Genomic DNA, 17935 nt, shown 5'->3' with positions numbered 1-17935 from the left:
TGTTTACATTTAGGTATTTACATCTGTATAGACGATTTCGCTAGATGTAAACAACACTGGTCCAGACGCACTTCCTGTTTTTTTTTTTTTTTTTTTTTTATTTTATTTCACATATACAAATACATCTTAAAGGTGCTAATGTAACATTTTCATCCAGTCAAATGTTATGTTGGTTGTATTTTTTTGTGATGTTAAAAAAAAAGAAACAGGAAGTGTATCGGGACCAGTATGTTTACATCTGACGAAATGGTCTATATGTAACCCTGGACCACAAAACCAGTCATAAGGGTCAATTTTTTGAAATATACATCACAAATCTGAATAAATAAGCTTTCAATTGATGTATGGTTTGTTAGGATAGGACAATATTTGGCTGCGATACAACTATTTGAATAAATGGAATTTGATGGTGCAAAAAAAAAAATCTAAATATTGAGAAAATCACCTTTAAAGTTTCCAAATGAAGTTCTTAGCATTGTATTAGAGTAATCAAAAAATAAGTTTTGATATATTTACAGTAGGAATTTTACTAAATATCTCCATGGAACATGATCTTTACTTAATTTCCTAATGTTTTTTGGCATAAAAAAAAAAAAATCAATAATTTTGACCCATACAGTGTATTTTTGGCTATTGCTACAAATATACCTCAGTGACTTAAGACTGGTTTTGTGGTCCAGGGTCACATATGTGTTTACGCACAGCATGTTGTCACATTATATGGGGTAAGTTGTCACAATTTAACCTGCCATTTCACTTTTCAGCATAAAGTAAAAAGTAAAAAGTAAATTTTATGAATCTGACATCCATCTCATTCTTGTCCAGCTATTTTTAGCTGTACAGAACAGCCCGTTTTGCTGCTTGATATTGCAAATGGGTGTGTCTTACCATGGTATTTTAATGTATTGTCTTAAATGGAAACAGTTTTACCGTGTACTGCACGTTGTTATTCTTCTGATTATTTTCTCATATCCACCTATTTCCTATAGGTGGAGTAACCGATGAGCGGCACCATGATGGATTCTAACTTCCATTTGTGTGCTTTCGTGTTTCAGTCTCCATAGATATCCATGTTAAAACAGGGTAAAAAAGATCAGCTGAACTGAAACAGTTTCCAGTATAAATAAATATAAAAATGTGCTCAGGTTTAACATGTTATCGGCTCAGAAAATATGTTAATTTGACTAGATACACCAGAGACTGGAAATTTAAAGCAGTGCTCCAGTCAGGCAGCTAATGAACCGGAAGCCTCACCCATATAAGCTTACTTCTGCATTGAATAATGAGGTGGATAAGAGTTTGTGCAACTGAAAGTTTCCATGGACGTTAAAGGTTCTTCTGGGAGCCACCAATGCCAGGAAAGAACTTTATTTTTAAGAGTGTATAGCATAATTTTGGAAATATATTGTGTATAATGTTGATAATGTGCGTCAGAACTTGCATCATCTGCTTTGAAATCAAAACAAGCAGCATAAATAACCTCTGCTTGTGTGGCAAGTTCTGCTTTGATTGCCAGGAGTTGAGTGCAGATGACTCTTCCCTCACGCTGTCCTCCGCAGTGCTCTGATGTCATTCTCCTGACAAACAAAAAGGAGCTTTGGGTAAGCCACTCTGAAACAATGTGCTGTGATTATACCCTGGAGGCCTGTGATAACTAATTCCCATTCACATCAGCATGGATGGTGTCTCACTGCTGAAATGATACACCATTTTCACATGGTTTTCATGGTTTCCAAAGCTAGTGTTTCATGGTTAATATGCCTTGATCATGAGGTTGAGTTCTTTGTTAACTGTGAATAGTAAAGACATTACATTTTGAGTGCGAACTGAAAGTTAAAGACGTCTGTTTTCCGTTTCATCACAGGCTGGACAAAGTTCTATAATAAAATTACCAGCAGCTGACTGCAAAGTCTTAAATAAAAGTCTGAAATATTGATTCCACACTGTGGAACATGTTGTGTTCATGTGAAAAACTTAAAAACATTACATTTATCTAAATGAGTTTAAAAGGAGATGAAAGAGTGAAAAAACATTTTACATTCATCAACACCCCCAGAACGATGGTTACGCAGTATCCACAAATAATGTAAAGTTGCAAACTGAAAACAAGTGCAAATCAGAGCAATAGAAATGAAGAATAATGTCTTAATTGCACAGCTCAGCCATTCTCTTTTGAACACTTAGCAGATTGAAATGTTGAAATCTTCTGCTGACAAGGGCCAAGGTCACAATGGATGTGAATACAGTTAAATGATCATTATACAGTTTGACAGGCATTGAGATGTCTAATTGTGTGTTTTATTCTTGGATGTTGCCTTAAACTTGTGCTGTAGTAATTACAGTTTAAGACAAGGGACGTAATCTGTATACTGGAGCTGCTAGTTAACAAAAAATGCTTAATCTACAGTCAACAGAGTTTTTGAGTAGACCTTTCAGCTAATATTCAGATGAGTGGTCAACCAAGATGGGTTTTTAGAACATTTACATTTCGTGCATCATTGCAGTTGCAGTGTTTGTACTGAAAAACATATTCCCTATTCTCCACACAGCTATTACTCCAGTCTTCAGTGTCATCCTTCAGAAATCATTCTAATATCCTGACTTTGTGCTCAATAAAAATTTCTTATTATTAGTTTTGAAAACAGCTGTCCTGCATAATATTTTTATGCAAACTGCGATATATTTTTTTCAGGACTCTTGATGAAAAGAATGTTATTTATAAAAAAAAAAAAAAAACTTTTGCATAATGTTTTTCCTCATCTGCTACTAATATTTAAAAAGAAACAATATTTAACCAATTACACAATAAAGCAATTTATATAAATTAAAAAATGTACAAATAAGCAATTTCTAAAAATTCACCAGTATAGGCAGGCCAGTCACACTGAGAAAAACATTTACTGAAAGATAAACAGAATGAAAACTCTAAATAAAAAGTACATCTAACATCTGTGCCACATCCAAACTGGATGTCAGTGCTATCAAGACATTGCTATTATTATTTTTGATATGTAGCAAAAAGCCTCCCTCAGGCTGAATGGCAAGACATGTAATGATGACCATGGAAAATAGGAGTACTGTGACCAGCTGACCCTGAACTGACCTAATCAGGCCAAAAACAGATGTCAGACGACAGCAAAATATAGACTTTCTATCAGTTTTTAAGCCAACTGAATGAACACTGAATGCTTTTCTCGCTCTGCCTTCTTTTATATTTGTAATCCCTCTGTGAGTCACAATAAGGAATGCTTTCTGTGATTCATAAACGCTAGCACAAACAGAATGTGTACTGTAATTTTTAGCAAAAGTTATATTGATTTTTTTATGTAGACATTGCTATTCATGCCCCCTGACCTGTACATTCCATGTAATTTAAGCTTGCTGAACTATGTAAGGAATCACAATGTGCACTTGAGTGTTGTGAAATTATGCTCAGCTGTGTTCAACCTACTAAAAAAGAAATATATTTAGAATCATTTATTTCTTACTAAGTTTAAATATATTAACATATTTACTGAAATATCTAGAGACTTAATGATATAAAATTATAATTTAAGCTTTATTTGGAGTACTACTTATGCACAATGCAATTTTTATAAATAATAAGCCTAAACTGTGTTTTAATGTCACTGTTGATGTGAAATGTATGCTCTTTGAATAATATCGTTCATTAAATGCAAGATGTTTAAAGTGTACCTGAAGTATACTTGCAATATTCCTACTTCACCACAATCAAATATATTTCAGTATATCTATAATTAGACTTCTGCACAATTACGCATTAAGTACAAAATTAGTTGTTCCAATTTAGCAGTCTTTAAAGGAGAAGTCCACTTCCAGAACAACAGTTTACAGATAATGTACTCACCCCCTTGTCATCCAAGATGTTCATGTCTTTCTTTCTTCAGTCATAAAGTGTGAGTGTTGAGGAAAACATTTTAGGATTTTTCTCCATATAATGGACTGATATGGTGCCCCGAGTTTGAACTTCCAAAATGCAGTTTAAGTGCAGCTTCAAACAATCCCAAATGCGGTTGTAAACAATCCCAGCCAAATAAGAAGGGTCTAGCGAAACTATTGGTTATTTTCATTTTAAAAAAATACAATTTAAATACTTTTTAATCTCAAACGCTCGTCTTGTCTTGCGCTGCCTGAACTCTGTGTATTCTGACTCAAGACAGTTAGGGTACGTCGCAAAACTCAACTTAAAAAATAATTTCAAAATCATCCTACATTGCTGCAGAAGTTCCGACACAGTCTTTGCAAAGTGAACATGCAAAGAAGATAAAAACACCCTTAACGAAAAAGGTAAAACAGCGATATAGGATATTCGACATACCCTAACTGTCATGAACCATGAAAAAGTATATAAATTGTATTATTTTTATGAAAACAACCGATCTTTTCGCTAGATAAGACCATTCTTCCTCGGCTGGGATCATTTATAACCACATTTAGGATCGTATGAAGCCACATTTAAACTGCATTTTGGAAGTTCAAACTTCATTTCAGTCCATTATATGGAGAAAAATCCTGAAATATTTTCCTTAAAAAGCATAATTTCTTTACAACTGAAGAAAGAAAGACATAAACATCTTGAATGACAAGAGGGTGAGTACATTATCTTTAAACTGTTGTCCTTTAAAGTATACCAACTTATTATACTAAAAGTACAATTGCAGGGTATTTTAAGTACATAAAATGTAAATGTATTTGTAGTATACTTAGTATGAAACAAATGTATCTCAAATACTTTTTAGCATATTTATTTATTTTTAATAATGAATGAATAATAATAATAAATAAATAAATACATTTTACCTTACAATGTATTGATATAGTTTTGATACAGTCACTGTATAATAAAATGAAGTTTAATATATAAAGTGGCTTGTCCATAAAACTTGGCTAATACTTGCATATGGACATTAACATTAACTAAATATTAGACCATGTAACACAAAACACCCTAATGTACATTAATAATAAAAAAGAAAAAGCATAACTTTTTAAATAATATATAATCATATGTAATGTATCACACAGGAATTTTGTGAGAATCTACTTTTACTGTTTTACACCATAAATTATAAGGTAATTATAGCGGCAATCACAGTTTTTACTTCCAAAAAGCAAAACAAAACAAAACAAAACAAAAAAAATAAATAAATAAAAATAGGCAGTATTTTACCGTAAAATTATATACTGTGATGTTTGAACATTTAAAGTATTTGACTGTATATGTTAATCAATTCTAAATCTATTCAATACTTTACATATCTGCTACAAAAATGTCTTTAAATCATCATCATTTTCACAGCAAATATATGCAATTTATTTGATTAAGTAATCTGCATATCATGTAATTAACTGGATAAAATGTACACATTAACAGCCCTAAAATCAGTATAAAACTATCAGATATTATTATATACAAATATGCATGACTCAGTGCAGATGTCATGACAGGTAACCTTATGAAATATAGTTATTCTGCTTATTGGATGGAACATTCATTGTCCCTGACTTCAGCAATGTCCCTTTGAAAGTCTCAGTTGAATTTAATTTAAATGCATTTAAGAGGAGTTCCAAACTCAGTTTAAAAAGACTAAAGATGAAGGACACAAACAGTTCAGTCTTGGTTTGAGAAAAAAAATAACCTGCTGTCTACTGGTGAGATGAAAAGAAAGAGAAACTGCTGATATATTTATCCAGTACACACACATCTAATTTAGATGGTAGTCTCCGTGCATCCATCATTATATGCAAATAAAGCAGCAATATGTTTCTTTTTGAGTGTGGACAGGCAGTGATGTGCACAGCTGGATCAGTGGGAGCCTTGCAGCCTCTCAGAGCCACACAGAACATTTCACACCCGAGCTAACAGAGCGGCGCACACACACACATACTAACAGCTCTCTGCATGTATAATGAGCTTGATCCTGCTAAATCTATCATTCCCAGAGTCCGTGCATGCAGCCCCTTTAATCTCTTTAACAACTGTGTTGGCTGTGTAGAAGCATGGCAGAGACTGGCCCAGTGTTAGATCATCTGAGTCTTCCTTCTCCCCCTAATCCACTGACTCCTCAGTTGAACCCAGGCATTAGAAACATTTACAGATTCCACCAAATCAAGCGTTAAGCCACTGAACAAATATCACACATCATTTTGATGCATTTTTAAGCAGTGAACAAATACAAGGTGTGCAATGAAACAAAATACATGGATGGATGGATGATCACAGAGTTTTGCTGTCATAATCTATTGCAAGAGGACTGTGCACAAAACCAGTCCTAGAGTAGTTTAACTAAAAATAAAAAATGACTCACCTCAGGCCATCCAAGATGTAGATGAGTTTGTTTCTTCCTCAGATAAGATTTGGTGAAATTTAGCATTTTATCATTTGCTCACTAGTGGATCCTCTTTAGTGAATGGCTTGTGAAGTGAAAAGCTGTGTGTTTGTAAGAAACAAATCCATCATTATGACATATCTAACGTCAAATTGTTGCTTCCAGCTAAAAAACGAGTCCTCTATAATATATATATATATATATATATATATATATATATATATATATTACCATCTGTAATATCATTTTGTCTGAATCAGGAGAGAAATATGCACAGTCAAAACACTCCAAACTAATTTATCAATGGATTTTGATGTGAGAGGACAACAGGAGATGGACTTTTTCACGAGAGGAATAGTTAGTATGATTTATGGACTGCTATTTCGGCCAGAAGTCATGGTTTAAAGTAAAACATGCCTTAATAATTAATTAATTTATTACAAACATACAGTACAGCTTTTCACTTCATATAACATTAAAGGGGTCATCGGATGCCCATTTTCCAAAAGCTGATATGATTATTTAGGGTCTTAATGAAAAGTCTATAATACACTTTAGTTAAAAATTCTCAATGGTAGTGTAAAACAACACCCCTTTTACCTTGTCGAAACGAGCTGTGCAAAAATCAACCCATTCTGAGGCATTCCCTTTACAAACAAACATAATCCACTGCATCTTCAGCGGCTCAGATGTCAGGAGTAAATGAGGACCACTATGTTCATTATTACATCCAGCAACACAACACCTCAAACAGTGATATTCTTGTCTAACTTACTTCCCTGCTCTGGGAAACAATGGAGGTCAGACTGTTACAGCTGATTTAGGGTCTGAGGTAAGACACTCATGTCAATCAACTATCGTGGGAGCGGCCTCTGTCGGTGAGATCTGAGAATGGCTGGATTTGAAAAAGGGGATATTATTTTTACAGATTAATTAAAAACCACTGCATGGATTTTTTATCATTATAGGGTAGATGTGTACATACACTGCCAACACACATTAATGTTCAAACAACATTTAAAAGTGAACTTAGCATCTAATGACCCTTTTAATTGATGGACTGGAGTTGTGTGGATTACTTGTATTATTGTGAAGTTTTTATCAGCTGTTTGGACTCTCATTCTGACGGCACCCATTCACTGATCCATTGGTGAGCGAGTGACGTCATGCTAAATTTATCCAAATCAAATTTTTGGGTGAACTGTTCCTTTAAGTTGAGCGCAATGCACCTTTGAAAACGACCATCGTCCTGCACCGTGTTAAATAAGAATTAAAATTCACTGTAAACAATAATGGATTGTTCATTCAGATGTGTTTTCCTTAGAATAAAATCTGCTGGCTTGTGCCAAGACTTGTGTGTAAGGTTGCCAGAAACAGGACATATATTCAAAACATTTAGATTTTATATGGAAATTTATGAGAAAACTTATATTACTTTTATTTAAGAAAAGTTCAATTTAAATACTGTCTCTGGTGTCTCACAAATCTTTTTCTTCTGCATTTTCCCCCTGTCAACCTTTAGCTCTTTTGGGCTATAACAGGGCTGATTATGTAGCATGAAGAACCAGAGCAGATGCTCTATCACGATGAGATGTCCACTGACAATTACAATCATTCTTCATAGCTCATTTCCCATAGAATGATGAGAGAAATTGCACATATTGCTCCCTATTATTAATAGAGCTGCTTCATATGGAAATTAGGTACTAATTTTACTAGAATGCAGAAAAAAACTATAGAATGTTTTTCCTAGTTGATATTACCAGAGAAGTAGTGCACATCTGAAACAGTTTTACACGTAAAGATTAAACAATACATTTTTTAATTGTCAAATTAGTTGAAATGAAGGCAAATTAATTTACAGATGTGCAATGTCATGATAACAGGATTGTTAATGATGTAGGTTAAACACCAAGGGTTTTGAAAATTAACTATAACAAGCAACATAGAAACCTTGACGTTTAATTAAACCATCCATTATCGGTTGATCAAATAAAGGGATAAAACCACAAAATTCGTCAATTCATTTACTGTTTCATAAAGATGAGAATACTTCCCCTGGTGATGGTAGTTAGTTCACCTTCTCTAAGTATACTGAAAATTGAAAGTCTCTCCACATTCAGGACTTATTGAGAGCAGGAATGTGAGCGGTTCAAGAGGAGAAGAAGGTAAATCAGAGCCATGGCAGGTGTACATCTTATTACTTAAGAAGGAACCGAGAGATAACGTTCCTTTTTTCTGGCCTGACTCATGTAGCTGCTTTCTGCTAGGCTGACTACACTCTGACAAGCTCCTGTCGGCTCCTCTCTCCCTCTAATCTCACACTATGACAGGTTAGCTCAGAGCCTGTATTTTATTTGTGTCTAAATCTGTATTTCCACCCTGGAGCAAGGCGAACAGGGGTAGCTTAAAGTGTACTGTATATGCCACAATGGTGTTTAGTGTTTTCTGCTACTCAATACTGAGCAGGTAAGAGTAAAAATCACTTCTTCCCTTAACAAACAGAAATTAACTTTTAATTAATTAATTTTTTGCATTTACATTTGCATTTTTTTATTTTTACAATCACCTTATTATTATAAAAATAATATGTTGTCTTTAATGTCAAATACTTAAATTTACCCAGTTATTTAATCAATATTTTAAACTGCTGTCAATAACAACTGTTTAGAACTGTATCTAAATTACCTATAAAAACAGCGTATGTGGCTGCAATATTATGACAGAAACCATTATTGTACATTATTGCTCTTTATATTGTAATAGTGATTGTTAATATCGATATATAAATATAAATATATAACGTTTTTGTTTCGTTTTGGGCACGTCACATTCTGGATTAACAGACAAACATGTCGGTCCATGACGTCAGCCAAGTCTAAGCAAAGTTAAGCAAAAAATCCCGTTATAATCACAGAAGCTACGAAATTATCATTTTATTTACATCGTACCTACACTGTGTTGTTTATGATGAAGGAATTTGCGAGTTTGTGCGCTCATTAACAGCTCCGGCTTTTCAGTGATGACTGATAGCTACTCTGATTGGCGCGTTTTCAGTGCGGACTAATCTAATTTCCTCTGATTGGCCACTGCATTCCTAAATTCAACAGAAACGCGTTTGATTGGTTATAAGGCTCAACGCTGCACACAACAGTGCGTAAAAGCAATCTGATGCAGCGTGAGCCAATCTACATGTAATTCCGCAAATTGACACTTTCACACCATTTCGTCAGATGTAAACATACTGGTCCAGATACACTTCCTGTTTCTTTTTTTTTTAAACTTTACACAAACATTACAAAAAAATACAACCAGCATAACATTTGACTGGATGAAAATGTTACATTAGCACCTTTAAGATGTATTTGTATATGTGAAATAAAATAAAAAACAAAAAAACAGGAAGTGCTTCTAGACCAGTGTTGTTTACATCTAGCGAAATGGTCTATAAATTTAATTGCGACAGCTGTAATATGTTTAATTGTGCAAGGGCATTTTTGCCCTGTTGCCTTGAAATTATGGGGCATTTTATTACATTTTGAATTAAATTGCAATAAATTACATTTTGAAACATATTTACATATACAAGTTATTTTAAACTGTAAGTATGTTTTAAAATATTACAGTTTTCAATGTATTTTAAATGCAACCTTAGTAAACATTTAAAAGGTTTTTTGGCATGGCTGTAATTTTGACTAAATCAGCATTCAGAACTGCAACTGTCCATTTTATAAATGCTGTCCAAAACTAGCTTTCAAGATTTACCCTTCAATTCCAGATTCACACGAATGAACGTTCTTTGGTGAATTTGCTCAGCATTGGCCTTATCACAGAGAGCCTGTCCCTTATAAAACATTCCTCCTCCCTCTTCACAACAGCTACTGTATTGGACTTTTCCTATTGTATTTTCAGCGCTTTGGGAGGACCGTGGACAGCTCTTCAGACGGGATGCATTAATGTGAGAGTGGTCAGTGAGCGATTGCTGATCCTGGAGGGTGATAAAAAGCAGGAGCCGACTGCAGAGCTGAATAACGAGGAGCCGGTGTGCAGCGCAGGAGACAGATCTGGAGGACACAGTCTGCAGAGAGAGGTCAGAGACTGTCTCCGCTGCACCCTTTCCTGATAGCGAGTTATGGCCACCAATGGCATTTTCAGCCAAACAAAGTTATTTAGAGGGCAAATTGAAACAACAACAGTCCAATCCTCAACATAAGTTTGAGCTGGTGCTTATCACAGCATAAAATTCCTCATGTCTAGGACCAGAATGGATAGTAGTCAAAAAAATAAATAAATAAATAAAAATCTCTGAATCCCTCGGAAAAATGCACAGTGCCTGAAGTCAGACCTTCAATACTCATGATAAACATTCACTTTTAAGCAAATGCAATCCAAGTAACAGCTCCTAAATTACATTATGATAAAAAGATAGTAGTGCAAATTGGTTTTCTATTGATAGTTTCACACATGCAAAAAAAGAAAAAAAAGAAAGAAAAAAAGGAATATAAAATTCTAAATTATATTAAACTATAGCTTTTCTATTATAGCTTTTCCTTTACTTGAAAACTATTTATTTATTTATTAAATAGCCTGACAATAAGTGGGATAATGTTCAGTTAGCTTGTCACTGTCACAAAATAATCCCTTTCAAGATGATATAAGACCCCTCCACTTCGCATTGGGATCCTGATCACCTGGTTGCGGTTTATTTTGAGATAATGACCTGCTGACTGGACTGAACTGCCTTGTTTGTCTTGTTGTGAAGTACAAGCATAGCTTGGATGAACCTTGCATAAGCCAATCTGATCACATACGTGAAAGGGACAAACAAGTGTATTGATTAAGAGACATGCAAATCAATTAATCCACACTACATCTTCATTATGTGGCTTTTGTATACTGTACAGGCATTCAGGGACAACCTTATCTCTCACTACAGGGTTGCCTCTACTTGCTTTGTCAATACCACCTTTTCACGGATGAACTTGCAGCAAAAGACACAAACTCTTCGGCCACATATAAGGGGAAATACTCACCTTAAAAACAGTGTTCATTTAATGCTAAACTGAAGGTAAGATGAACCCTATATACCAATTATCTGTTTGTAAACATTCGGGATGCACACGCAGCATGGTTGCAGAAAACCCAGGAAAGATAGCCTTTACGGCTAGAGAAGTACACGGATACGGTACAAAATACTTAGATTTAAAAAGAATATAGATTAGATGTCATTTTCAAAATGTTATTCACATATTACAAGAGCCTAAGAATTAACAAACTCACTAGTTTTGTTAAATCGAGTTGTAAAGTCCAAATTAGGAGATATAATCTTGCATCTGTGACAAAAAAGTCAGAATTGTGAGATAAAAAAAAAAAATGTTATGTAAAAATGTTAACAGTAATAGGTTTACATAATATTTCATGCTGTAACTGTAGGGCTAATACAATATGTACAATATGAACAGCATATGTGAATATTATGAAATAAGATATTTTACATAAAAGATGTTTACATGTAGTCCAAAAAACATTAAAAAAAACCCTGAAATTATTAAAATAACCCCCTTCAGACTTTTGGAAACCCTTGGTTTTTTCCAGCAGTGACTGTATGGTTTTGAGATCCATCTTTTCACATTGAGAACAACTGAGGGACTCAAACACAGCTATTAAAAAAGGTTCAAACATTTACTTATGCTCCAGAAGGAAACATGATGTATTAAGAGCCGGGGGGTGACAACTTTTTGAATTTGAAGACCAAGGTAAATTGTACTAAATTTGTCTTTGGGGAAACATTCAGGTATCTTCTGTTGCTTCCAAAGGGCAATACTAAATGGAAAAAAGATAGATATTTCAACAAAATAAGAGAAAATTGGACATCTTAATCCTGTTCAAAAGTTTTCACCCCCGGGCTCTTAATGCATTGTGTTTCCTTTTGGAGCATCAGTGAATGTTTGAACCTTTTTTTAATGGTTGCGTTTGAGTCCCTCAGTTGTCCTCAGTGTGAAAAGATGGATCTTAAAACCATACAGTCACTGCTGAAAAGTGTTAAAATATGCAAAAGATGCTGGAAAATTGAAGAATCTGCTGGACCTGGAGGATTTTTCTGAAGAACAGTGCTCAATTTAACTGTTCAGAACAAACAAGTGACTCATGAACAACTATCACAAAACAAAACAAAAACATCCAGGTAACCACACACAGTAGTACCAAAGGTTCCCAAACTTTTGAAGGGGGGTATTTTAATAATTTCAGCTATTTTCTGGTCTTGTGGACTATATGTATACATCTTTTATGTAAAATAGCTTACCCAGGACAGTACTAAATAAAAAATAACATGCATTTTGTATGATCTCTCTTATTTTGTTCAAATTACTCACATTTTCACAGATTCTGCAAGGGGTTCCCAAACTTATAAAGTATAAAACTGTACTACATCTAAAAATACTAAAATATTATGTAAATTTATGCATTTTAGGTTCAGTCTTAGCTGAATAATGACAAAGAAATCAAATAACAGAGTCAAAGAGACATCTGATTTATACTTTGTAATATACTATGAATTATGCATAAGTGTATTGAAGGGATGTCATAAAAGAAGTAAAATATGAACTTAAAAACACCAACAAAACTATTTTTATATCCGACACATCAAATTGAATCAAAATAAGCTACAGTAAACACATAAGAACTTTTAAAACACATTTAGAATTTTAGACAAAATTAATGCAAGGAATGCAAAATATATCATGTTTATCATTTATAAATGCATAAAATTTATTAAAGTGCTCCGTAGAAGTTTTTAGCACGTGAAGTCTTGCCCTGGGCTGAAAGCCATTCTCATATCCAGCTTATCACATTTATGGGCAGGTGCACGACTGCCCTCTGCAAATTAAATGTGGGCTAATTTCATATTGATTAATGCAGATGCCTTCTTTTTGGCCCATATTTACTACCTGGAGCCTATTTTGGTGAAAATTACCGGTGCCATTTCAGTGCACAAGGCAGCCCTTTCCAATAAGGTACTGGCTCATGTGTCAACTGGGGCTCCAAAAGTACCGCTCTGCCTGCAGGAAGCACTAAAGCTTTTAATTGCCTTCTGTGCAAATGGTCCTTTTGTATTTTATCAAGTGTCGGGGAACTTGGGCATGCCTGTAGTCGCTCTCCCTCTCTTTCTCTCTCACACAGTATATGTCTACAAGAAAATGGCTAAATGGAAGACGAGCAGAAATGCAAAGAAAGAAGTTTTCATTATTCCTACAATTCGATTACTATAGCATTGCAGTATTTACTCCAAGAATTATGGTGTATAACGCTAGCGATATGCATCCTGAAATAAACAGGCTCTCCTCACCTTTTTTTGCTTTCTCTTTTTAAGCGTTTACTCCAGTACTGTGGCACGATAACCTGGGGTGAAGCGATAAACAATCAAAGTGCAGCTTCAGTAGAAACGATTGCGGCCAGTATCCCAGCCTGAGATGGGAGCCATTATTAACGGCGGCCCTGTCCTGACAATGCTATTTTCTGGAAGGTAATTGCAGATTCAGATCTCTGAGAGAGCCTGACTGGGAGTAAATGCCACCTCTTTAATTATTGTCTCCTCTACGTCCCCTCTATTGAGTGTCAGAGATGTCTATCGGCCAGCGGGATCTTGGGGAAAATGACTCTAATGGGAAATGACCAGTGTCTGGGAGGCTGTCACAGATTAGAAGCGACAATTCTAATTGATAACAGCAGAATTCCCTGGATGGATGACTGGGAAAGTCACTTTGGAGCAAACCTAATTGGACTGATTTGTTTCTGAATGAGGATCACTGAATAATTCCCTCTGATGCACACCTCAGTTTTAGTTAAAATCCTATAAGTTAAATATTCCTGCTGGTCTTTGTTAAATATGACATTGCAGATGATAAACACGTTTGACATTGAAGGGCCAGTTGTTTAAAAGTAATCTGATCAGATTTCGGCTATTGGATTGGATCAAATCTTTAATATGGGTTGTTCAAAAGAAAAAAAGGATTCTGAAATCAGATTAGATCTAGTCTTGGGTTTGATCTGGATCAAATCGTCAGTTTGTGTTGTTCAAAACTTTTTAGTAAGATTGAGATACCTTTGATCCAAAAAAAATTATAATCATCCCAGGGGCCAGTTGTTCAAAAAGTTGAACCTGGAAAATCCCATGGAAAAAAAACGTGTTTTACTATCCAGGATTTTTGTGCTGTTTTTTAAGAGCAAAATTGGATTTGATCACCCTGATCCAGATACACACATTTTCAGATTACCAAATCTGGATTACTAGTGCTTTACGCAGCCACTAAATGGACATAGTGATTGGCAAAAAAAAAAAAAAAAGATGGGGAAAAAAAACAAAACATATTTTGTGTTCTAGTTTTGTATAAAGGTGCTTTGAAAGGTTCTTCACAGCAATGCCATAGAAGAACCATTTTTTGTTCCACAAAGAACCATTCAGTCAAATGTTCTTTAAAGAACCATCTCTTTCTTACCTTTTTGTAATCTGAAGAACCTTCTTTCGCCACAAAGAACCCTTTGTGAAACAGAAAGGTTCTTCAGATATTAAACTTTATGGAACCATTTAGACAAAAAGGTTCTTCTATGGCATCGTGAAGCACATTTATTTTAAAGAGTGTACTGACTGATCCATCTCCGATGATTGTACCAATGTAGTTTACCATCAGCGATTAAAATAATAATAATAAATTAAATGTAATAATATCAAATATTTGTTTGATACTGACAGCTGTTTCCCAATCTTACTAAAATGTTTTGAACAAGATAAACTGAGGATTTAATCCAGATCAAAACCAAGATTGGATTTTGTGATCGAATCTGAATTCAGAATCTTTTTTTCCTTTTGAACAACCAATTTTCAAGATTTGATCTTACTGCCCCCTGCAGAAGAGTGGATTTCAGGAACAAAAATGTAATAAAACTTTAAACTGGTCAAAAATTACATTTTTCATTAAATTGTTGTTAGATTTAGAAAAAATGAAAATGTAAAAGACTATTATTTATACTAGACAGATTATACTAGCCGGGTCATTCCCCCCCGGTCGGCCATTTTAGGACGCCGCGCCGCGGCTTCCTCGCGAAGTTTTGTTTGGCTATGCTAACAATCCCGAGCGTTTTCTTCACGGACTGCCTTCTCGTTACCGACTGGACTGTTTATCGTTTTAGTGAACCCTTGCCGCCTACCTTGTATTGTATCTCGCCTCTTGCCTGGACTATTCTCTTTGATCGCCGCCTGCCTCGACCTCTTGCCCGGACTATTGTTACCCCTACGGATTTGTCTGCTCTATTTCAGTCTGTTGGTGCCGAACTCTGCCTGTTTGACTACTCTCTTAATGAACGGTTGCTTATGGATCCCACGCCTCCGGATTCGTTCATGCCCACGTTACACATACATAAATACATTCTCAAGTCGCAATTAAAAGTTTCTTTGGTCTATTGTGAACAAAACTATTAGATGTGCAAAATGCATACATTAATCATGGTGCAAGCTGATAATGTGTTATATATAATGTACATATAATCTGTAGATAACAGTATTTTACATTTTCTTTGTTTTGTTTTTTTTTGTCCAAAATGCATATTTTTGAAAATTGTTTAGAAGAAAATCTTACATTTTCGACTCATCAAAACATCCACCATTAGCAACTATTAAAAGCTCTGCATAATCTGGGCCTAAATTCATTGTACTCTACTCTAAACTTAATTGGCAATCAATTATATATATATATATATATATATATATATAATTAGCAGTATTTTTTATAATCTGTCTAGTATAAATAATAGTCTTTTACATTTTCATTTTTTCTAAATCTAACAACAATTTAATGAAAAATGTAATTTTTGACCAGTTTAAAGTTTTATTACATTTTTGTTCCTGAAATCCACTCTTCTGCAGGGGGCAGTAACAGTTGTTCAAAAGCAATCTGATCGGATTTTGGTCTTCGGATTGGATCAAATCTTGAAAATTGGTTGTTCAAAAGGAAAAAAAGATTCTGAATTCAGATTCGATCACAAAATCCAATCTTGGTTTTGATCTGGATTAAATCCTCAGTTTATCTTGTTCAAAACATTTTAGTAAGATTGGGAAACAGCTGTCAGTATCAAACAAATATTTGATATTATTACATTTAATTTATTATTATTATTTTAATCGCTGATGGTAAACTACATTGGTACAATCATCTGAGATGGATCAGTCAGTACACTCTTTAAAATAAATGTGCTTCACGATGCCATAGAAGAACCTTTTTGTCTAAATGGTTCCATAAAGTTTAATATCTGAAGAACCTTTCTGTTTCACAAAGGGTTCTTTGTGGCGAAAGAAGGTTCTTCAGATTACAAAAAGGTAAGAAAGAGATGGTTCTTTAAAGAACATCTGACTGAATGGTTCTTTGTGGAACAAAAAATGGTTCTTCTATGGCATTGCTGTGAAGAACCTTTCAAAGCATCTTTATACAAAACTAGAACACAAAATATGTGTTAAAAGTCCGGGGAGGGTTCCCGCTGGCGGCGGTCAGAGGGAGCCACAGAGACCGCGTTTGTGACAGAGCCCCCCCCTGCGAGCGACTCCTGGCGCGAGGAGGGGCCCGACGCCGGGGTCTACCCCTCCTACGGGGGGATGGTCGATCTGGGTGCAGAGAGTGGAAATCCGTGGTGAGTGAGGGGTCCAGGATGTCTTCAGCATTGACCCAGGATCTCTCTTCAGGACCAAAGCCCTCCCAGTCGACCAGATATTGAAGACGACCTCTCCGGCGACGGGAATCCAAGATGGTGTTGACACGGTAGACCTCCTCGCCGCCGAGAATGACAGGGGGAGGCTCCTGGGAGGCGGTCCCCTCTAGGTTCTCCACTCCTTCTGGACCGACAGCGGGCTTGAACAGAGAGACATGAAATGTGGGTGAGATACGGTATTCAGAGGGAAGAGCCAAACGAAAAGAAACGGGTGTAATTTGTTTAACTATTTTGAAGGGACCCACGTACCTGGGATTGAGCTTTTTGCAGGGCAGGCGTAACCGGAGGTCTCGTGTGGAGAGCCAAACCCACTGGCCAGGTTCATATGGAGGGTTGGGTCGGCGTCTGCGGTTGGCCTGGGTCCGGGTACGATGCACTGCCCTCTGTAGGTGTACATGAGCTTGATCCCAGGTCTCCTCGCTGCGTTGAAGCCATGAATTGACTGCTGGGAGTTCTGACGGTTCCCCGGACCAGGGGAACATGGGTGGTTGGAAGCCTAGGGTGCACTGAAAAGGAGTTAAGTTAGTGGCAGGTTTCCGTAGGGAGTTCTGGGCGTATTCGGCCCAGAACAGGTAACGGCTCCAACCTTCTTGATGAGTCTGGCAATAGGAGCGAAGGAAGCGGATTAATTCTTGATTGAGACGTTCGGCCTGCCCATTAGCTTGTGGGTGGTACCCGGAAGTGAGACTAACGTTGACGCCCAGTAGGTGGAAGAAACTGGCCCAGAGACGAGAGGTAAACTGTGGTCCACGATCAGATACAATGTCCTCGGGTAATCCATAAATTCGAAAGACCCAGTTACAGAGTAGTTCGGCCGTCTCCATCGC

The sequence above is a fragment of the Labeo rohita genome, chromosome 9 (assembly GCF_022985175.1).
Source record: "Labeo rohita strain BAU-BD-2019 chromosome 9, IGBB_LRoh.1.0, whole genome shotgun sequence".
Lineage (NCBI taxonomy): Eukaryota > Metazoa > Chordata > Actinopteri > Cypriniformes > Cyprinidae > Labeo > Labeo rohita.
Note: the sequence above shows the minus strand (reverse complement) of the source record.